Source organism: Tamandua tetradactyla, chromosome 9 (assembly GCF_023851605.1).
Source record: "Tamandua tetradactyla isolate mTamTet1 chromosome 9, mTamTet1.pri, whole genome shotgun sequence".
In the NCBI taxonomy this organism is placed as follows: domain Eukaryota; kingdom Metazoa; phylum Chordata; class Mammalia; order Pilosa; family Myrmecophagidae; genus Tamandua; species Tamandua tetradactyla.
Window position 1 is genome coordinate 58,410,907 of NC_135335.1, and position 23,729 is coordinate 58,434,635.

General features: G+C 41.4%; 1 long non-coding RNA gene across 1 annotated transcript in view; it reads left to right on the forward strand.

The window, feature by feature from the left end:
• Positions 1–1,755: 1,755 nt before the first annotated feature.
• The window catches only part of LOC143646114 (uncharacterized), a 53,140-nt gene continuing 31,166 nt past the window's right edge, over positions 1,756–23,729 (forward strand). The window contains exons 1-3 of the long non-coding RNA XR_013157294.1: positions 1,756–1,791; positions 2,404–2,522; positions 6,848–6,952. This is a non-coding gene — a long non-coding RNA (uncharacterized LOC143646114). The remainder of the gene's footprint in view (positions 1,792–2,403; positions 2,523–6,847; positions 6,953–23,729) is intronic.

The window sequence follows — 23,729 nt, forward strand, 5'->3', positions numbered from 1 at the left end:
TTTTTAAAAATGTTTTTTCAACTTTCTAAGGCACTGCAATAACTTTCTCCTGATTATTAACTTTTCACATCATCTAGGTTAATAGATCGCTTCCTGATGTTGTACATTGTCTACAAGCAAGTAGATGCTTTAATTTTCAATAAAAAGAGTAAATAAGCTGGAAATAAATTTTAAATATTGCATATTTAGCTGCCAAGGATTTCTTCACCAAACCCATCCCCAACCCATCCTCTTCCCCACTTCATGCTACCATGACCAGGCTATTTTGTTGGGCAATAAGAAGAGATGGATGGAAATCAAAATGGAGATGGTGATGGTGGTCATGATGCAGCTATTGGGGATGGAAATGATGTAGATGGAGATGGAAGAGATGAAGATTATGGAGCTGATGGAGATGGACAGATGGAGATGAGGAAGGAAATAGCAAGAGGAGATAGAAGAAAAACCCATATCCCTTTCTCTATCTTGTACTATGTGGAAGAGGGCAATAAGACTTGAATGTGATCAAATATTTATTTAGATAAGCCTGAGGTCTTTGACAATGAGATTAATATAAGGATCACTGGGCTGGGATGAATTTAACATAAAAGATGAAATTTTATAAGCTAACAACATTGTGACTCCCTTCACCCCATGACTGGGGAAGAAGATTCACTAACAAGTTGATGGCAGTTTTTTATAAAACAATAAAGCATTCTCATGTTTATATTTGCTGAATTGAGATCACTGAACTATATGAGTCTAGGTTTATACTACCAGCATATGAAATAACTTTGGAAATTTGCCTGTAATTAGGAAAATTTGTTAGCTTAGTGGTAATATTTGGTTCCACATGGCCAAAGACAGACTGCATGCTATAGATCAGGGGTTCTCAATACCAGGGTACTTTTTTTTTTCACATGAGCAGGCACTGGGAATCAAACTTGGGTCTCTGGCATGGCAGGCAAGAATTCTGCCATTGAGCCACAATCGCTACTGCCCAATACTAGGGTATTTTTAGCAAGTCTGGAGATATTTTGGCTGTTACAATTGGGGGTTAGGGAGATTGCTACTGTCATCTAGCAGAAGGAAGCCACAATGCTCCTAATCATCCACAGTACAAAGCTCCCCACAACAAAGAACAATCTGGCACAAAATATCGGATGTGTAGGAGGCGAGAAACCCTGCTGTAGATGAGGGTCATCAAAAATGGAGACAGCAAATGCAGTCTTCCACTTCAATTTCTGTATTTCAGCAGCTAATGAACACGAAAAAGGAAACAGTCCTGTAATATTAGCTGGGTTTTCCTTCACTTGCATTGGGAATTGTGGATGCAAAGCAGGGAGCTGTTTCTTTGTAGAGATGACACTGACCACCACAAGCTCTCATGAGCAACTTCAACAACACAGCCACCCAGGAATGCCCCACAGACATCTGCTAAATTTGCTTGTTTTATGTAGAGTCTGCTGAGACCAATACAGCAGCTAACCTGCGAAATGATTCTTTGAGAAACTGAATTCTGAAAGCCCATTTCTTACCGTACTTGAAGTCACCTGCTGGGTACAAACATGTCTTAGTTTGCCTGGGCTGCTATAACAAATACAACAATTTAGCTGCCTTCAGCAACAGGAATTTATTGTTTCACACTTTTGGAAGCTGGAAGTCCAAGATCAAGGTCTGCAGGATCATGCTTTCTCTGAAGTCTGTAGCATTCTGGTGGTAGCTTGCCAACAATCCATAGCAGAATCTCTGCCTCTGTTACATGGCCATTCTCACACCACCTGTCTCCTACTGTCCAAATTCCCTCTGCTGGTAAGAGAGGACTCCAGCCATTAAGACCTCACTTGAACTAATGACCCATCTAACTAATAAATGTGTTCATATCCACAGGACTGGGGGTTAGATCTTCAACATGTCTTCGTGGGGGGTATATTTCCATCCATAACATCCCTCTTACACTGTCAGCCCCTCCCTTGAGCAGCAGAGTCTCCTGCCAAGCCTGGCCTGGACTTCAACAGGTTGTCATAAAGCTCACATTTATGGCCTCCTCCTGTAAACCCTTGGGTAGACTGTAACTAGCCTTCATGAAATCACCATCCTTTTGTGTACTGACAAGAGTCAGTAGGAGAATAGCAGGAGTGTATAAGGCAGAAATACTTTGAATTGCAAGCAAATTTCAAGTTTGCTTGTCACCTACCTCTACCTATTGTAGGCCACAATCTCAGTAAAATCTGTGCTTTGGAGATTAATCAATAACTATTCTTTATCCTCAGTTGATCTTACATGGGTATTCTCTCCACACTTGAAGGGAATACATCTTTTGAACATTTACCTTGAGCCTCCCAGAACAGTTTCTGAGTAACTTCGGGTTTTTGGCAATTGGCTCTTGACCTTCTAGCGATTTGATGCTTTTCTCCACTGCAGTGACAGCAAGCTACTCCTACGATAGATGAAACAAGAAATTAAAGGGATGTCTTTCATCCAGAATTCCATCAGAACCTAAATTCCATCACTTCAAGGAAGAAAAATATATGTATCTCCTGGTAAGTGAATCGCCTCATAAAAACATGATCCAGCTTGACCATTTTCTCCCACAGATTTCCCCTGCATCTTATATTTTCAAAGCAGAAAGCCTCTATTATATTCCTCCCATTGTCATTATTTAATTTGAACTCAGACTTAAATGCAGTGAGGCCCTTGGAAACTATCATAGCCTGAAACTTTTACAGTTAGTTTCCAATTACAAACTCAAGCTCATCTATGAACATCAGCTTTAAAATAATATTGAGATAGAACTTAAAAACTGAGATTCTAGTGATTTTATAACAAGGGACTATTAGTAAGGAAACAAAGAAGATGCGCGATTAAAGTTGTATGTGAAACTGAGTACTTCTGAAATGTGGTATGTAAGTCGCTGAGCACACTGATATCTCTTGAAATTTATAGATAATAAATTCAAAATCACAATTCTATGGAAGTAACTGCATATCCTCCAAAGCCATGGCACCTAACTTTTTTCAGGTTACTTTTTTAATACCAAGAAATTTAGTGAACTCTCCCACATGATATAACAGGTCTTTGCATAAATTCTACAGCCCCTCAGAAGTCTGGTCCCCTTGGCCACCTTCCACTGATCCTGTGCTGAGATGACCATAAAATTATTCCCACTATGACTGCCCTATGCAGACATCCTAGGACAGGCTCACTGCTCACATCAAGACTTCAGCGATGACTGGGTCTATGCCACATTGCCTGTATCAGAAAACAAATGCCCCTCATTTTTTCATTTAGCCTTAATATAGAGTTTACTATGAGTATTTTATGCCCCATAAATTTACCATTCTGATCCTCTCTAATTAAAAGTGAAATCAGATCACTTTCTTCCCAAGCATACCGTTGAATTGTGAGAACCCACAGAACTCATGAAGGACCTCTTTATATGCACATATAAGTGTGATAACTTAGCATTCCCACCATTGTGGTGGTTACCCACATAAATCTCGGCTGTGCCATTGACAGCTGCAGAAAATCTTCCCTCTGGTCCATTACGCAATGGGTGACAAGGCAACACTTTTTTCACTGAACCCCTCTGCACATTCACGGGAAATTCACAGCCCTGTCTGCCAGCTTCTCTGAAAGAAATGCAGATCAAGCATGAGGCATCTAGACCCTCCCTTACCTATATAAGAATGCCAGGACATGAAGCTTCCAGATCCCTCACATCACAAAATGTGCCTCTTCTGAGAGGGATTTTCTGCCCTTCTGAGAGGGATTTTCTAATCTCCACACTGTAGGAAATCTCTCCATGACAGCCGAGAAGGATTGTGGGGTCTTGCTTAGGAATTTTTATTCCCTAGTTTTGGGCATGCCTCAGAGCTTATATATGTTGTACATTAACCTTTGGGTCACAGAACCGTGGGCATTATTTGAATGGCATAGAAGTCACAGGATCCATAAATTTGGGTGGAGAGCCAGGGGGAATTGTGCATTTTTATTTTCACCAACCTCTAACTGAAATTTAGCATTTCCTTCAAATCTGGATGCAGGCAGCCAACTGCAATAGTGCCCACAGTCTCAGAGGAACTTTATGACCAAGAGAGATCACATAGATTTTCATACCACATTAAGGTTGTACAGATACCTTGAAATATTGACTCCCATCACTGCTTCAAAACCCAGGGAGTAGTTAGGCTTACCATGAGAACTTGCTATTTAATTTGCTAATGAAAGAGTCCATATATTATGTATGTGTGTGTGTGTGTGTGTGTGTGCGTGTGTGTGTAATAACTATATTTTAACATAACTGGTTTTCCTTATAGTCTTATTACTTTAATTTATACATTTAAAAACACTATTTAGAAAAAGGGTCCAGGGGCCTCCGCAGGTGGCCAATGGCTCCATGGCACAAAAAGGTTTAGGAATTCTGTCTTGGGGTGTGGCCGCTGTTTCATCTCTGCCATGGTCACATCCTCCAAGACTCTCTACTCAGCTGTTCTCTACAGCCCCAAGTCCTGCCTCACACCTGGGGGTGAGCCTGGTGCTTGCTATGGTGCCAGTTCTAGTTGACCTCAACAAGCAAGGGACATCTGTGCAGAAGGTCCATCCATGTGGGCATTTCCTGATAGTCACCTCTTGAGGCTTCTTTTCTAGTATCTTCCTCACAGAGGAAATGTCACAGATTACAGACAGTACAACACAAAATAGACCCTGGTCTCCTTGTTCATGCCAACTAAATGTTGAGGGGCCCTTGGAGAAAAATCCATCTGCTTCCTGATCCCATGGTTGAGAAAATAGAATCATGGAGAGACAAAATGGTGTGCTTCAATATCCCCAAGCCAGGTTATTGCCTTGATTCTTGGAGAGTTCTCTCCTACACACTACACACAGACAAAAAACAACAACAACTAACATTTATATTGTGTCGACTGTGTCCTGGGCACTGTTTTAAGTGCTTTATCCATGGTTATTCCTTTAATTATCACAATGACTCTGTTAAGTAAGTTCCTTTATTGTCCCCATTTTACAGAACAGGCCGGGTGAACTGTTTTGCCAGCTTGATAGTACGTGTTTAATAAAAATCTGTATGGAGGGCAGAGTTTGGGTTGAGCCATGCTGTGCCGTCATTGTCCCCTATTCAAACCTAAGAGCTCCCGACAAGCAAATGGGCCAGTTCTCAGCAGCAGGTTAGAATACTGAAGCTGAGGAATAACCTGTATGTATTTAGTATTTTAAGTGCTTTGGGATAATTTGGTCTACCAGAATCAATGGATTAGCTCTGTGATTCCATTAAAATGTGTCATTTATTTCAGAGTTAAGATTGTAAGCTGAAAAGGTTTAAGAGAATTTGGCTAGATTTGTAAACAAGATTGGGATGTTCAAGAGGACTTGGGATTTGCTATATTCATAAATTTATTAGCTCTACTGCAGAGGAGAAATCAAATATATTACATTTATAAATGCAGTTAAAATGTTTAAAAGAATTTAATTAACCAAGTTGTAAAGGGGGCTGATTATTTAAGGTAGTTTTGTCTGTTCAACTGGAACACTAATAAAAGTACCCTTGAATAGGATTGTTAAAATTCACTGGATTTATTTTTAAAAACAATAAGGTTTATAAGTGAGACTTACAGGCTTAAGGAAAATAAGACTTTTTAATTCTCTATTTGAATAAATTGAATATTAATTTAAAACTCCCAATAAAGATAAACCATCCCTTTTGAAGGGAGGGAGGAAATAACCAAAAGACCAAAAAAAAAAAAAAACTCACATGGACAAATGAGACAAATCAGAACCTATGAGTCATTGTTAAACTTTATACTGAATTAGATATTAGCACTATTCTCCTCCCTGAGACATCAAGGTCCACTAAGTCCCTGCCCAACTTTTTTTTTTTTTAATGCAATTTTATTGAGCTATATTCACACAGCATACAATCCATCCAAAGTATAGAATCAATGGCTCAGTCAATCAATACAATCAATTGCATAGTTGTCTCGCCCAACTTTTTGACTGTGCACCTAGCAGTAAAAGAACTTCTGGGAATGAATCTCTAATATATGCAAATTTAATGACACTCTCTGGCAGACGCTGCAAGGTCCCACCCCAAGCTCTCTTTGCCATAGGACTTTGCCCAGCTCCTGGGTGGTCCTCAGTGGTTAATCCCTCAAGATGCCTCAGCTGTAGAGAGCTGTCTGTACAAATGCACACCCCTCCCGGGACAGCCCATCCATCCCCAGTGACATTATCTATAAAGGGCTGCAAATTGCCTAACCATCTCTGTCCTGCCCAGAAGAATTCCAAAGGCCATTCTAACTCCAGAGCATGCCAGGTCATCAGCCAAAGCTGTTATCAAGCCACAGCATTGCTTATCCTTTTCTTCTGCCCAACTCTGCTTCCTGTCCCTCCCTTCCACAGGGGCAGATGTCCAGGAGATTCCCTAATAAGCATCTGGCATGTTCGACTGCTTCTCAGGGTCTGTGTCCAGGAAACCCAAAATGAGACACCAACTGCACTTGATTTGTTAAATGTTAGCAGAGCTTAATGTGTTTATGATTTTAACATCTACAGGCTGGAAACATGAAGAGGACAGAATGCAGTGAATCATAAAGTGTGGATAATTGAGAAATTATCCTGAGGTATAACTTATAACTTACAGTAACACTTCATCATAGATTATATAGCATAATCTATTTCATTGTAAGATATACATACACGTTTTTCACATTTACCTTCTCTAACTTTGGCCAGGCAGCTGTCCTTATATAATAGCCAGAGCCTATATTTAGGTAAACCTCAGAAGTACCTACAGGGTGAACTTCTGCTTCCAAAAAGATGCAGTAGATGTGCTTTTCTCTATTCTTCCCACCAGGTACAACTGAAGAGCCTTGACATTATATATAAAACACAGATAAGAAGACTCTGAGAGGTGGGAAGAAGAAGGCTGACCTCTTAGATGACTCTCCACAGAGTTATGGTAAGTTCAAAAAAAAAAGCCAACTTCAAAAGGTTTAATATCATATGATTCCATTTATATTACATCCTCAAAATGATAAAACTATGGAAATGGACAATAGAGTAGTGGTTACCAGGGATTAAGGAATGGCTAGATGTGGAGCAAGTCAGTAAATTGTAAGAATACAGACTCAGGCACAACAAAGACGTTTAGCAAATGACCACTTTATTATCTGTAGAGCACAAAGGGTCCAAAAGAGTGGGAGAAGAGATCCAATGCATCCCATCTCCCATGGAGGCCAATGCTCTGGTCAGGGTCAGTAAGTGGCAGCTCCACATACCCCACTTTGCTTCAGAGGGGAGAGAAAATCTGTGCTGCCCAAGGGTAGAGTATTTATAACTCAGGGGACAGGAGCCCTGCCACTGAGAATTCCTACCCTGGGAAGCATCTAGAGCTGCTTATTCCAGGTGTCAGGGTTTAAGGTATGGTCAAGCTTTCTTGTAGACCTCCCATTTCCCCTGAGTGGCAGAATGGAACAGAGTAAAACATTTGCTCACAGTAGAAAAGGAGGTCAGGTGTGAGTAGGCAAGGGTTGGGAGGTGATTGCTGAGCATGTGTCAGTAGGGGGTAGTGAGGGCAGGAGGCAAGCTTGTGTGGCTATAAAAGAGCAGCAGGAGGGCTTCTTGTGATGACAGACAGTTCTGTGTATTAGCTACATCAGTGTCAATGTTTTAGTTTGAAAGCCATGTTTACAGTTCTAAGCCTATAAAAATGTCTAGACTAAGGCATCCAGAAAAAGATACCTTAATTCAAGGAAGGCCAATGTGTCAGGAACACATCTGTCAGCTGGGTAGTCACATGGCTGGCATCTGCTGGTCCCTTACTCCTGGGCTCCGTTGCTTTTAGCCTCTGTTCCTGAGGGGGTTCCTCACTTCGCTTCTGTGGGGCTGGCTTTCATCTCCTGGCTTCCCTTGGCTCTCTTCAGGTTCTGGCTTGCTTAATATCTCATAGTGATGTCTGCTGGTCTTCAAGCATCTCCAAACATGTGTGTTTCTGTTCTTCAAATATTGGCATCTCTGTCGGCTCTGCTCTGACGTTTCTGTCAGCTCTGTTTCTGAGGTACCTCTCGTTTCTGCCTCTCTCCAAAATATTTTCTCTTTTAAAGGATTCCAGAAAACTAATCAAGAACCACCTAAGTGGGTGGAGTTGCATCTCCATCTAATCAAATGTTATACCCATAATTGGGCATGTCACATATCCATGAAGATAATCTAATCAACATTTCTGCCCTACAGTATTGAATTAGGATTAAAAGAAATGGCTGTCTCCACAAGATTGAATCAGGATTAATGTATGGCTTTTCTGGAGTACATAATATTTTTAAATCAGCACAGTCAATATCTAGTTGTGATATGTAACATAGTTTTGTAAGACATAAACTATGCAAAACTGGGTTAAGGGTGCATCAAACCTTTCTATATTATTTCTTATAACCACAAGTGAATCTACAATTATCTCAAAAAAAAATGAAAGTTAAAAAAAAAAGCTGTAAAGGAGATGTTAGCAACTTGGAAGATAATCTTATGGACTGACTAGTGTGCCTCTTGACTCCCAGCAGTCAGATGGTTGTGGGGAGGAGTTGGAGAGTAGTGAAATTTATTTTGTACCATTCCCAATGTACAGATCAAAAATAAGATAGTTCTCAGAGATGGATTTTTCATGAAACTAGTAAAACTAGCCTCAGGGCCTCTCCCTTGCATGAGACCCTAAGCAATGACTGGTGGGTTCAATGCTGTGACCTGAGTCAAATTTGCAAAAGAAAGACAGTTAACCAATATTGGTGAAGAACACCATCTAAGGGTCTTGGGGTTGCTGGAATAAAGTACCCCAAACTGGCTGGCTTCAAACAACAGAAAGTTATTCTCTCACAGTTTTGGAGGCTTGAGGTCTGAGACCAAGGCATTGGCACAACCGTGCTCCCTCTGAAACCTGTAAGGGAAGCTCCTTCCTGCCCCTTCCTAGCATCTGGTGTTTGCCGGCATCCTTGGCACTCCTTGGCTTGTGGATGCGTCTCTCCAAGCTCTCCCTCTGTCTTCACATGGACTTCTGCCTACTGTCTGTCTATTTTAACTCCCCTTTTATAAGGGTACCAGTCATATTGGATTAGAGCCCACCCTCCTCCAAAATGGCCTCATTGTAACTATTTCAATCTTCAATGGCTGTATTTCCAAATATGGTCACATTTTGAGGTATGGGGAGGTCAGGTCATTGTATCAGTTTGTTAAGCTGCCAGAATGAAATATATCAGAAATGGAATGGTTTTTAAAAAGGGAATATAATAAATTTCAAGTTTACAGTTCTAAGTCTATAAAAATGTCCAAGTTAAGGTGTCAACAAGAGGTTACTTTCATTCAAGAGAGGCTGATGCCATCCAGAATATCTGTGTTGGCTGGGAAGGCATGTGACTGGCATCTCCTGGTCCTTGTCCCCAGTTCTGTTGCCAGTCTCCAGCTTCTGATGCCAGTGGTTTCCTCTCTAAGCATCTGTAGGCCTTTACTTAGTTCCTCTGGACACAACTCTGGATTCTGGGTTGCTCAGCATTTCATGAGAAGCCACATGGCAACATCTTCAGGGCTCAGCCTATGTCTAAGTAGCTGCTCTCTCTGTCGGAACTCCAAACATCTCCAAACATGTACCTCCGTCAGCTCCAAAACAACGGTTCTCCAAGCATCTACATCAACTCTGCTCTGAACTCTCTCCAAAATGTTTCCTCTTTTAAAGGACTCCAGTAAACTAATTAAGACCCACCTGGAATGGGTGGAGTCACATGTCCATCTAATCAAAAGTTCACACCCACAATTGGGCATGGCACATTTCCATGGAGATAATCTAATAAAAATTTTCCAAAATATTCCAAAATATTGAATCAGATTAAAAGAAATGGCTGCTCCTACAAGATTGGATCAGGATTTAAACATGGTTTTTCTGAGCTACATAGTAGATTGAAAGGAGCACAGTTGTCAATGTACCGTTTGAGGGATACAGTTCAACCCATAACAACCACTACATTCTTCTACTCTGATTTGCCTCATCACTCTTCTTTCCTCTTACTAGATAATAGTAGAACAGCTTCAGGCATTTTGGAGACCTGGCTAAGGGGAAGTTGAATAGGAAAAACGTGGTTTGATTTAGTGGTTCAGGTGTGATGAGGTCAGCTGAAGTTCAACTAAGCTATTGCTGGTTACCTCAATGTAGGCGTACTTCTAGGACTTTCCAATCACCCGCTGTGTGGCCCAGCATGACAAAAGGTACAGGGCCCCAGAGCTCCAATACAAACATTCCCTGAGGCCCTCAGCACTTCAAACACTTTGGAGGAAAAGCAAGATTGGAAACACACAGAGCCAAGACCTAGTCTGTGTGAACATCTGCCTGACATCCAAACTCTAAAATTGTCAGCCAAGGATTCCGTCTTCAACAATTCAATTCCAGCTGGAGGTGCTCATCTGTCAAGAAATGCAGAAAGGAAATATTTACATCTATAAGCAAACCATACCTTTGAAAATCACATAATACAGAATATATTCAAACTTCTGTGTTTCTAGAGAACAAACAGGTAGCAGTACCTCAAGCAGCGAGTTCTACAAACAACTGAGTAAGGTTCCAACGCTTGAAGTTGTTTGTTCGTGTAACTATAACATCTTGCCCTGATGAAATCTGGCAGCACCAGATGAGCTGGCATGCAAAATTGAACTGATGCAGTGGAATGGTCTGGAGAAGCAAGTGTTCTAATGACAAAAGCGTTTCTCATATTGAACAATAACTCAATGTATATAGTATAAGTTAATTTGATAAAGATTACATAGCTCAATACAATCAAGGAGCGTACAGTCAAACATGTAGGATAAAAAGCTTTATAGAAGTGGGACAAGAATTTAATTAATGAAAGTGTTTATGATATTTTTCTAGATTCTGTAATTTTGTGGTATTTGACAGCGTTGGCTGCAAAATTTGAATTTGCAAATTTGTAGCATTTTAGTAATATGAGTTTTTATCATTCTGAGTGAATCATCACTATTGTAACCTAATTTTGCATTTGCTGCTTTGTGTTTTTTCTGAAAGCCCCCTCCCTCTTCTCAGAATGCATAAACTTCAGTCCCCCACATAACCTAGAAGCTCTCCTGCTGGATCTATGTAATTACAGAGCCAGATAAGAGCCCAGACAAATGGCTTTTAGGTGGTTTAAGAAATGGTGCACTTTCAATGTCAGTGGCACAATTAACATACTGGATGAAAAAAACTGACATTTTTAATCAGGATTTAGAAAAGTCAGATTTTGGATGTGAAGAGTTTTAAGAAAACCATAATCAATTTTTCACCTATATTTTTCTTCTTTAATATATGAACATACTCACCATATGGTGAAAAGTTTAAATCTAATCTAAAAAAACCTTTTCAATAAGTGTAAAATAACATCTTTAAGTGATAAGAGAACATTACATCATTTTATTGGAAGCATTTTTTCTTTCTTATATATTTCATTATATCAAATAATTATTTGTTTTTACTTGATGGCATTTTAGATTGGCTGAAATACACAAGTTCATGTAAACCAGTTATAATCTACAGACTAAGAGTGTTTAGTCAACATTGTAAATACCCCAAGCAGGAGTCCACACTCCAGGGGCAGTTCTTTAGTTTCTGAAAGATCCTTTTCAGAAACCCACAATCCAGAACCTTCAACCAGTACACTCTGACTCTGGGCCAGAGGGGTTGTTAATAAGGAAAAAAGATGATAGAAATTTTTTTTTAACTGGTGAAGTTAGCAGTATTTAAGGTATGTGAGTGAGCTGGAATATTATCCAGACACCTCCACCCATTCATGAGCAGGGTACAAGTCTAGGAAGCAACCTAACACCACGGCTAAGGTGCCAGTAAGTCCTGGGTTCCAACCTAACACCAGGGCTAAGGTATCAGTAAGTCCTGGGTTCCACTAAATGCCAAGGACTCAGTTGAGGGATCAAACTTTCAAACAAGCAAAGGACAGAGAACTAATAGTACCCTGAATGTGCAAGGATGGTTGCATGGTGTTTCGTGCTTCCTTGCTAAACAAAGTGTGTTTGGGTGGTAGCATTCATTCTGAGACATGCTTGCATTGTCAATGTAAGGAGGTTGTCAATGCAGTGAGGTTGTGAATGCAGTGAGAACTAGAGCCAAAACCCACCTCTGCTCTTGTAAAGCAACACTCATTCACAAAAAGCACCTGGCAACCGAGAAGCCCAGTTGGCTAAGGCGATCCCATAGCAAGCCCACCTGCAAAAGGAAGACTGCCCATCTCCTGACCTCCCAGTCATTTCATCACCCTCTGAAACCAAGGCCACTTCTCCCAGCCACCCAGGGTGTAACCAATTCAAAAACTGTAACTCAAACCATGGACCCTCATCATCATGAAAATCTCTGTCCTTGGAACAAATATTTGAATAAACTGATACTGGCACAGGTTCAGTTTTGTCCCAGGTAATTAATTTATTTGTTCTCTGAGAATGGCCCGACATTTATCCATCCAGAGTCTCTCTTACTAACACATATAGTGGTTGCTAAGCAATGTCATGCATTGTTATTTTTTTATCTAATTTAAAATTCTCAATTCACAATAAAGGTCTTCAGAGAGATGCTATTGTTTAGGGTGGGCCAAATACCATTTTTCACTGTAGCCCATTCAATTTAGAAAAGAAATTACAGCATACTATTTAATGAACATAAAATGATTTGTTCAGGACATTTGACACCTTCTTGAAATGTAGCTGCTTTTTATTATTCAGAACTACCTAATTTTAAACTTTCCCTGGGAGATTCCCTTTCTCTTTTTGTTCCATCCCTCCAACTTTCAAACCAATTTATAGATTCTCTTTAGCAAGGGAATTGGGAGATATGGGAAGGAAGATCTGGAAGATAACAAGAGCTGCTCTTATATCCTGTAATTAGTCATGGGAAAGGAACCTCAAGTAGTCAAGTCAAATATCTAATCAATCACTTACCAAAAAATTCCAACTTCATTAAAAAGAAAATATATCCATCATACTAGTTTTCTGATAGGAATGTTGCAAAATTAACCAATTATTTGTTCTATTAATAATATGGCTTAGTTTACAAGTACTTTTGGAGAGTGTTACTGAGGCACCCTCCCAAAGGATGGAATACCACATTTTTTCATTCACCCAACAATGTTTCTTGGCGTTAAGATTCGTTTCTTGGCAAAGCTCATAGGAAAGGAAGTGCATTTTCATGAACAGGCAAAGGAATTTCTGCACAGTGAATCCCTTCATTGTGCATTGACTATGTCAAAGCATCAAGTGAATCAAAATAGATTAGAATAGACTCTTGTTTATTGAGATTCCTTGGAACCTGGAACAATCTAGAATAAAAACTCACACATTCAGGCTAACTGAAGCAGAGAATTCTAAAAGTGAATAAATGGGCAAAAAAGAAGTGGAATGTTTTAAAGGAAATGTAATTTTATTGCTATAACAATATGGGGAAAATCTGATTTTCTTAGCAGTAAAATCTCTCCTAGGACAAGACTGATTTTTGTAGGCTTAAAACCTTATTAAGCCTCTTGGTTTGCATGTGTATGTGATAGGAGGAGACTCCCTAGAGAGCATGTTTAAATTACAATGGAATAGGCAGTCAATAAGTTACTTGGGGTGGGAGTCAATTTATTGTCGGTTTTTAGGGGCTGAGAAGATAGGGGCAACTAGCAATAACAGAAGAGAAACTGGAGAGAGAATCCAGATATCTAACTGAGGGGTTGTATTAAAATTTGCTGTAGAGTGAGTCCGTGTTGGAAACAAGAATACATGGATAAAAATCTCAACTCTGCCATGTTTTAACACTGTGACCTTGCACTCATCACTTATCCTTTCTGTATCTCAGCATTCCCATTTGTAAAGGGGGGAGAGTAATACCTCAGAATGTTGCCACGAGGATTAATGTATTAATATTAAAACCCACGGTCAAAGGGCCCCACACTTGGTTTGATGCTTTGCTATCATCATCTTGAAATTAATAGTTTTTGAACAAGGGACCCAGTAATTTCATTTTGCCCTGGGCTCTGCAAATTCTTTAGCTGGCCCTGAAATACAAGTATTTAGAACAAGGCCTAATCCATTGTCAGGGCCAGCTGTTATCTTTATTCCCCTTCCTAAAATTTTAGGAAAAGTCCCATGACCTTATGGTGACATTCGGATTTTTTGTAGGGGGCTGGGAAGCAGGGGTTGATAGAGAAGCTGGCCTGGTGTAAAAAGTACTGATTTCTGCAGGATCTCACAGGCAGGGCAAGGGAAAGATAGAGGATGCCCAAGAGAATCTATCACATCTGGGTTATTTACTTTCAAGGCTGGGTAGAAACTATACAGACTGATAAAATATACATTGATAGAGAGAGCTTCAAGAGTCAAATTTAGTGAATAGCTGATGTATTAGTTAGGGTTCTCTAGAGAAACAGAATCAACAGGGAACACTTGCAAATATAAAAGTGTCTCATGTGACCGCAGGAACGCAGAGTCCAAAATCCACAGGGCAGGCTGCGAAGCCGACAACTCCGATGGATGTCCTGGATGAACTCCACAGGAGAGGCTCACCAGCCAAAGCAGGAATGGAACCTGTCTCCTCTGAGTCCTCCTTAAAAAGCTTCCCATGATTAGATTTAGCATCACTAATTGCAGAAGACACTCCCCTTTGGCTAATTACAAATGGAAGCAGCTGTGGATGCAGCTGACGTGATCATAACTTAATCCTATGAAATGTCCTCATTGCAACAGACAGACCAGTGTTTGCCCAATCAGATAAACAGGTACCACAACTTGGCCAAGTTGACACATGTCCCTAACCATGACAGTCCACCCCTTGTCAACTTGGCACCTATATGTATATCACCTTAAACCACACTTAATTTCCAAATGAAAACAAATAAGCACACAATTTTTTTTCTTTTACCTGACAATACTCAACTGTCCTGCATATAACTGGAAACACATTAAATCTCTCCAGAATAGGGTGCAAATCCTTGAGCAACATTCATTCTTAAACTTGATATCTTACAACTTAAATAGTATAACATGAACAAAACAGCATTACAGTCCTCATTTCTATAACTGATCACGTGGTTGAAGTTCATATATATCACTACCTTCTTCCACTACCCATTCCATGTTCCCTTTACCCTCAGCAAGCACTTCAGCTGGCCGTGGTTCTTTTCCTGGTGGGGTGACCCAAACCTTCATTTCTGAAGTTTCAGAGCCATTGGTAGTCCTGCCTGGATTGTGTTGTTGCAGTTTTCCATTGATTTTAATCGCAGGGCATGGTAGTACTAATAGATGCCCTAGGGAATCTCCTATATTCCAAGAAAACTCTTCTTTACCTCCATTATGTAGTTGCAGTCCTACTTCCTTCTGATAGTCAGGGTCAGTTATCCCAGACAATAATGTAATCCCCTTCTTGGCTTATTGATCCAGAGGCATAAGTAGCCCAAAGTGACCAGGTGGCAATCTTAACTTCCAGTTCAGTGGTATCACTGTTGTTTCTCCTGGAGGAAGCACACCCCATTTTGAAACTAAAACCTATAGACCAGCAGAACTCAGGGTAGCAGGGACAGGAAGCAAAAATTTTCCTAGTGGATCACTAGGGGTAATAGTGAGTGGTACCACACCCATTTCCACCCCTTGGCTCCTGGACCCATGGATCCTGGCTATGGGAGAAACAGCACCATACAGAGGACGCTGATTCAGAGCATACACAGCTTCCTGGAGAACATTACCCCAGCCTTTCAAGTTTTTGCCACCTAGTTGACACCATAATTGAGTTTTCAAAAGACCATTCCACCATTCTATCAATTCAGCTGCTTCTAGATGATGGGGAAGACCAGAGAATTCCATGAGCATGTGCCCATTCCCGCACTTCATTTGCCGTGAAGTGTGTTCCTTGATCCGAAGCAATGCTATGTGGAATACCATGATGATGAATAAGGCATTCTGTAAGCCCATGGATGGTAGTTTTGGGAGAAGCATTGCGTGCAGGGAAAGCAAACCCATATCCAGAGTATGTGTCTATTCCAGTTAGAACAAATTGCTGCCCCTTCCATGAAGGGAGTGGTCCAATGTAATCAACCTGCCACCATGTAGCTGGCTGGTCACCTCAGAGAATGATGCCATATCGGGGGCTGAGTGTGGGTTTCTGCTGCTGGCAGATTGGGCGCTCCGCAGTGGCTGTAGCCAGGTCAGCCTTGGTGAGTGGAAGTCCATGTTGCTGAGCCCATGCATAATCTCCATCCCTACCACCATGACCACTTTGTTCATGAGCCCATTGGGCAATGACAGGAGTTGCTGGGGAAAGAGGTTGACTGGTATCCACAGAACGGGTCATCTTATCCACTTGATTATTAAAATCTTCCTCTGCTGAAGTCACCCTCTGGTGTGCATTCACATGGGACACAAATATCTTCATGTTTTTAGCCCACTCAGAAAGGTCTATCCACATACTTCTTCCCCAGACATCTTTGTCACCAATTTTCCAATTATGGTCTTTCCAAGTCCCTGACCATCCAGCCAAACCATTAGCAATAGCCCATGAGTCAGTACACAAATGTACCTCTGGCCAGTTTTCCTTCCAAGCAAAGTGAACAACCAGGTGCACTGCTCGAAGTTCTGCACACTGGGAGGATTTCCCCTCACCACTGTCCTTCGAGGACACCCCAGAAAGGGGTTGTAATGCTGCAGCTGTCCACTTTCGGGTGGTACCTGCATATCATGCTGAACCATCTATAAACTAGGCCCGAGTTTTCTCTTCCTCAGTCAATTCACTGTAAGGAACTCCCCAAGAGGCCATAGCTCTGGTCTGGGAAAGAGAAGGTAATGTGGCAGCAGGAGTGGAAACCATGGGCATTTGAGCCACTTCTTCATGTACTTACTTATGCCTTCAGGACCTGCTCTGGCTCTATCTCATATATACCATTTCCATTTTACAATAGAGTGCTGCTGTGCATGCCCAACTTTATGGCTTGGTGGGTCAGACAACACCCAACTCATGATAGGCAACTCAGGTCTCATGGTAACTTGGTGGCCCATGGTTAAGCGTCCAGTCTCTACTAAGGCCCAGTAGCAGGCCAAAAGCTGTTTCTCAAAAGGAGAGTAGTTATCTGCAGCAGATGGTAAGGCTTTGCTCCAAAATCCTAAGGGTCTGCATTGTGATTCTCCTATAGGGGCCTGCCAAAGGCTCCAGACAGCATCTCTATTTGCCACTGACACTTCCAACACCATTGGATCTGCTGGATCATACGGCCCAAGTGGCAGAGCAGCTTGTACAGCAGCCTGGGCTTGTCGCAGAGCCTCCTCTTGTTCAGGTCTCCACTCAAAATTAGCAGCTTTTCTGGTCATTCGATAAATGGGCTGGAGTAGCACACCCAAATCAGGAATATGTTGTCACCAAAATCCAAAAAGACCAACTAGGCATTGTGCCTCTTTTTTGGTTGTGGGAGGGGCCAGATGCAGCAACTTATTCTTCACCTTTGAAGGGATATCTCAACATGCTCCACACCACTGGACACCTAGAAATTTTACTGAGGTGGAAGGCCCCTGTATTTTTGTTGGATTTATCTCCCATCCTCTGACACGCAAATGCCTTACCAGTAAATCTAGAGTAGTTGCTACTTCTTGCTCACTAGGTCCAATCAACATGATATCATCAATATAATGGACCAGTGTGATGTCTTGTGGGAGGCAGAAATGATCAAGGTCTCTGTGAACAAGATTATGACATAGGGCTGGAAAGTTGATATACCCCTGAGGTAGGACAGTGAAAGTATATTGCTGACCTTGCCAGCTGAAAGCAAACTGTTTCTGGTGGTCCTTACTAATAGCTATTGAGAAAAAAGCATTTGCCAGATCGATAGCTGCATACCAGGTACCAGGAGATGTATTAGTTTGCTCAAGCAATGATACTACATCTGGAACAGCAGCTGCAATTGGAGTTACCACCTGGTTGAGTTTACGATAATCCACTGTCATTCTCCAGGACCCATCTGTTTTCTGCACAGGCCAAATAGGAGAGTTGAATGGGGAATCATCACCCCTGCATCTTTCAAGTCCTTAAGAGTGGCAGTTATCTCTGCAATCCCTCCAGGAATACGGTATTGCTTCTGATTTACTATTTTGCTTGGTAGGGGCAGTTCTAGTAGCTTCCACTTGGCCTTTCCCACCATAATAGCCCTCACTGCACAACTTAGAGAACCAACGTGGGGATTCTGCCAGTTGCTCAGTATGTCTATGCCAATTATACATTCTGGAATTGGGGAAATAGCTACAGGATGGGTCCGGGGGCCCATTGGACCCACTGTGAGACAGACCTGAGCTAAAACTCCATTGATCACCTGGCCCCCATAAGCCCCCACTCTGACTGGTGGTCCAGAGTGACATTTTGGGTCCCCTGGAATTAATGTCACTTCTGAACCAGTGTCTAATAATCCCTGAAATATCTGATCATTTCCTTTTCCCCAATGCACAGTTACCCTGGTAAAAGGCCATCAGTCTCCTCGGGGAAGACTTAGAGGAAGATTAATGGTATAAATTTGTGGCAGTGTAACAGGTTTCTCCCCCATAGGGACCTGGACTCCCCTTCATTCAAGGGGCTCAGGGTCTGTAAACTGTTTCAAATCTGGAAATTGGTTAAGGGGCCGTGACTCTGTGTTTTTGTAATTCAGGTTAGACTTCTGTTCCCTTGACCTAGAACTCTTTTGTTTATACAGTTCCAACAAAAATTTAGTAGACTGCCCTTCTATTGTATTTCTAGGTACCCCATGATTTACTAGCCAATGCCACAAATCTCTGCGTGTCATATAATTTTGATGCCTCCTTTGAGTTTGTTGTCTATTATAATAGCCGCGTCTACCCTGCCTTTGGTGATTAAGTGCTGCCACCTGGCTTCTGCCAACTCAGGATCTTGTCATCCCCATTGTGTTTAAGGATTCCAGCTCAGTGACAGCAGTTCCTACAGTAATATCTGACCTACAGAGAAGTGCAACTACAGAGCTCTTTAGGGATGATGGTGCTAGTCTCACAAATTTATTTCTCACTGTTGGTATAAGGTGCATCCTCTGGACATTCCTGGGGTGTAAGAGCAGGCTTTGCATGATAAATCCACTCTAACATCCCAATCTCTCTAAGCCTCTGGATCCCCTCATCTACATTATACCAGGGCAGTTCTGGCATTTCAGCCTCAGGCAATGTTGACCACCTTTTGATCCATGTTTCAACCAACCACCCAAACAAGCTGTTAACACCTTTTCTAACTGCTCAAGCTATAACATTGAATGCAGAATCTCTGCTTAGTGGGCCCATATCAATAAATTCAGCCTGATCCAGCCTTACATTCCTCCCACCATTATCCCACACTCTTAAAATCTATTGCCACACATATTCCCCTGATTTCTGTCTATATAAAATGGAAAACTCACACAGTTCTTTTGAAGTATAACGTACCTCCTCGTGTGTGATACTTTGTACCTCACCTTTAGGGGCCTGTTGGGACTTTAGTCTAGTTATAGGTCTAGAAGAAATGAGGGGTGGTGGGGGTGGGTCATGAAAAGAATTAGAAATATCTTCCAAGCCATTTGCTTCAGGGCCTTCATTTGCAGTTTCATCTGGTAAAACAGGATTAATCACTCTAGGGCTAATCCCTTCAGGAGGAGGTTGGGTGGCCAATTCCTCAAGGCAGGCTGGAGGTGGGGCGGCTATGTCCTCAGGGCAGACTATTACAAGGTTATCTAGAGAAGGCTCAGCATGGTCTAGGGTTTCAACCACACCCCCAACATCATTATCAATCCATATGTCACCATCCCATTTTTCAGGGTCCCACTCCTTTCCAATCAATGCCCTCACTTTAACGGCAGACACCATGCAAGACTGAGATTTCAGTTTACGTTGTAAAGTTGCTACTCTAACAATAAGATTCTGAGTCTGATTTTCAGAGATCTCAAGTCTACGGCTACAGGAAATAAGATTTTCCTTCAGGATACTCATAGAAACCTCTACATCTTTCAGACGGCGCTTAAGCTTCTTGTTTGAAGCCTTAAGCCCATCCCTTTCACCCCTTAATGTAGACAGTGTGTCTAACAACAGCCAACCAACATCTCTATAACTCTTATTTCTACAAAACTCTGTAAAGGTGTCAAAAACATTATCCCCCAGAGTCTGGCTTCGTACAAGCGAAGCCTTAGGAGAATCGAATGATGATATTTTGACTATCTCCTTTGCCAACTCAGTCCATGGATTGGGAGTGTCATTCTGATTATGGGCATCAGAGTCCTTAGTGTTTCTGAGTCCAGTCAGAGTAGAAAACCATTCATAAAAACCCATTTTTAAGATTCTGTTTCTTAAGAACCACCCCTGGTACCAAGATGTGTTAGGGTTCTCTAGAGAAACAGAATCAACAGGGAACACTTGCAAATATAAAAGTGTCTCATGTGACCGCAGGAACGCAGAGTCCAAAATCCACAGGGCAGGCTGCGAAGCCGACAACTCCGATGGATGTCCTGGATGAACTCCACAGGAGAGGCTCACCAGCCAAAGTAGGAATGGTACCTGTCTCCTCTGAGTCCTCGTTAAAAGGCTTCCCATGATTAGATTTAGCATCACTAATTGCAGAAGACACTCCCTTTTGGCTAATTACAAATGGAATCAGCTGTGGATGCAGCTGACATGATCATGACCTAATCCTATGAAATGTCCTCATTGCAACAGACAGGCCAGCACTTGCCCAATCAGATGAACAGACACCACAACTTGGCCAAGTTGACACATATCCCTAACCATGACAGCTGACAACCCGGGCATTTAACACATCAATTATTTGCATGAAAACAGGTATTTAGAAAGTGAAAGAATGAATTGATGATGTTTTACCCTTTTAAGTAGGTTGAATATCAGGCCCACCCCTCTCATTTGCAGGGTCCTGGGCTAGAGTTCAAGGAGGGCCTGCACTTTTTGTCTAAAGATGAACAAGTTATTCATCAAGCTAATACACTTTTAATTAAGTTAACTTCTATTCTCCTACTTTGTCAAATATACTTCTGAATGACTTGGAAGGCCAAGTTCAAGTTTAAAAATTCTTTAATTTCTCAATATTCCTTATGTGCCTGGTGCCTGTTTATTTATACCCCTGTAACTGAGAAATCAGGATTTAAGGGATGATTTTGATTGCTGAATCATAATATAGATATTCCTTTTGACTTTCAGGTATATTGAAGTAGACAGAGTGAAATACCTGAAATATCTAAACTGTAATCCAGTTACCTTGATCTCTGATAATGATTGTATAGCCTTTATTCTCTGCCCTGTGATTGTAAAAACCCTGTGACTAACTTTCATTAGTACCCAGTTATCCAGTTTTTCAACTTTAGCGTCTTATAACCACTAAAGACAGCCTCTAATGTTTATTAATGAAGGGTCTTCAGTCAACCCAGAACTAACACAACCCAAGTCCAAAATTATCTTAATAACCGAGATTGGACCAATCTTGGTAACCCAACCCAAGTCCAAAATTATCTTGATAATCAAAGTCGGCCCTCCTGACATGTGCAGCAGCTTAGACTTTAACCAAAAGTCAACTGTACTTTATTGTGCCATTTTCGTACATACAGTCTGTGACTAATATGTAATCAATCTGCGCATGCTCAGTGATTAGATCACCTCTAATACATCATCTGGTGCCACTGTGCTCATTATCTAAACCCTGCCCATCTTTTTCTCTAATAAAACTACCAGAATCGCTGCAGTTCAGGGAGACAGATTTTGAACCACTAGGCCATCTTCTCTCCTACTACGCACCTAATAAAAAACACTTCTCTCTTTGAAAACCGCTGCCTTAGGAACTGGTTATTAAATGTGTCAGGCAAAAGAATCCACAGCTTTTGTTTGTAACACCCCTGCACTGACATCCAAGCTCCAACTACCCCTTAATTCCATAACAATCAAACCGCGGTCACATCTTGGGCCTGTGCCAGTGGGAAGGGCACCCCCCCCAAAGGACGAATCCAAGGCAAACAGCTGCTCAGATTTGCAAGTGGGATTGAGACTGTTTGGGCAGGAATTCCAGGGCCTTGTTGGTAGTATACCCAGAAAGAGGTCTAGAAAGTGGAATAGGGACTTAAGGTGGGTACTACCTTTTTGCTCTCAGACTCCTCCCCTAAGAAGGAACCTGACTGGAAGGTGGTCAGAGCAGGGGGCTTCTAAGCACAGGGCCACACTTTGCCCCTGAAATCTCCTTTACCCTTTGAGTCTATGCTCTGATTGTAAAAGTAAATACAATTGAACTTTATCTTCATCCCACTCCTCAGTCACAAACCCCAAATTGTTATGGCTTCGTGCTTAAAGAAATCCAAATTTTTAGAGTCAGATTCAGATTCCTCTTTGTGCTCCTAATTACCTGCCCAGCCCTCCTCCAATTTCTCCCGACCCCTTCCAGCCAGCAATCTCCAACTCCACCCGGTACTGTCCCCACCTCCACTTCCACCCCACCCCCTTCACCTGCTGGCTCTAACAGTAGCAAATTCTGAGTAATTGAGGTGTTCATTTACTCAGAATTCCCAACAAAGACATTTTGGCTTCCTTACCAGGAATAAGTGGGTTAACATACAGGTTAGCAAATAGGCTCATTTAAATTGTTGTCCCGGTAAGATTAAAATATTAGAAACTTATCTATTGTGAATATGAAGGTCGCCAGAAAAAATAAAACTTAAAAAAATGACAGCAAAAGAGACGTCCAGGTGGCAACTGGAACCTGTGAGTATTCTAAATATAACTCAGTCAGAACTTGTACTGATAGTCCAGGGACTTTGAGAAAATCATTTTTCTCATTTGCCCTTTGTACCTGACAAACATTGATTTTAGTTGTGTTTTGAATAACAATGAAAACAGTGCCTTAGAGAGGCATTTACACATAAAGTTAAACTATTTAACACTTCAGGAAGTTGAGAGGACCCTGGACTTAACAGTTCTGAGGTTAGGGGTCTGCTTTTTAGTAGCTGTGTAAGCCCCTCAATTCCCTCTCCCACATTGTCAAGAATCATAGACTTTTGGAGTGGGAAGTAACTTTTTAAATAATGAAGTTTAATCCCCCAATTGCACAAGTGAGAAAACTGAAGCTCAGACTATCACACAGCTCCCCAGTGTCACATAAGCTATTGAAGAAAGGCTACACGTTTCCACCATAAATGGTTTGGGTGGCCTGAATAGTCACTGATTTTTAAGAAAAGCAAAATATTTTGGTGAACTGGCATCACAATTAATACAAACTTAATTCTCACTAATAGATTCTTTCTGTTAAAAAAAAAGTTTGTTTTTAAAAAAAAACTCAGGTCTTTCTTATTAATGAAGAAATCAAGAGAACAAGAAGAAATAACTGAAAGACGACCAAGGAGGAAGCTGGAGAACTGGGTTTGGGACCCGGCTCCAGTACATTCTTTTGTGGGTCCTTGGAGAGGAATTGTCAACTGCCATCAATAATTTGGCTGTTTATAATTATCAGTACCATGAATGGACCGGCAACAAAGAAAGTCTTCCAGGGCCTGAGACTAAGGCAATGAAGATCTTAGGTTGGAAGGATTCGTGGCATTTTGGCCTAAGGAACAGCATGAAATTTGGGGCAAATCTGAGTATTGGGGGAAAAAAAAAAACCTGACCAACCCTACACTAACGGAGCCTAAGTATGTGGCAATATCTGAAGCACATTTCTAGCACACACAGATGGAAGG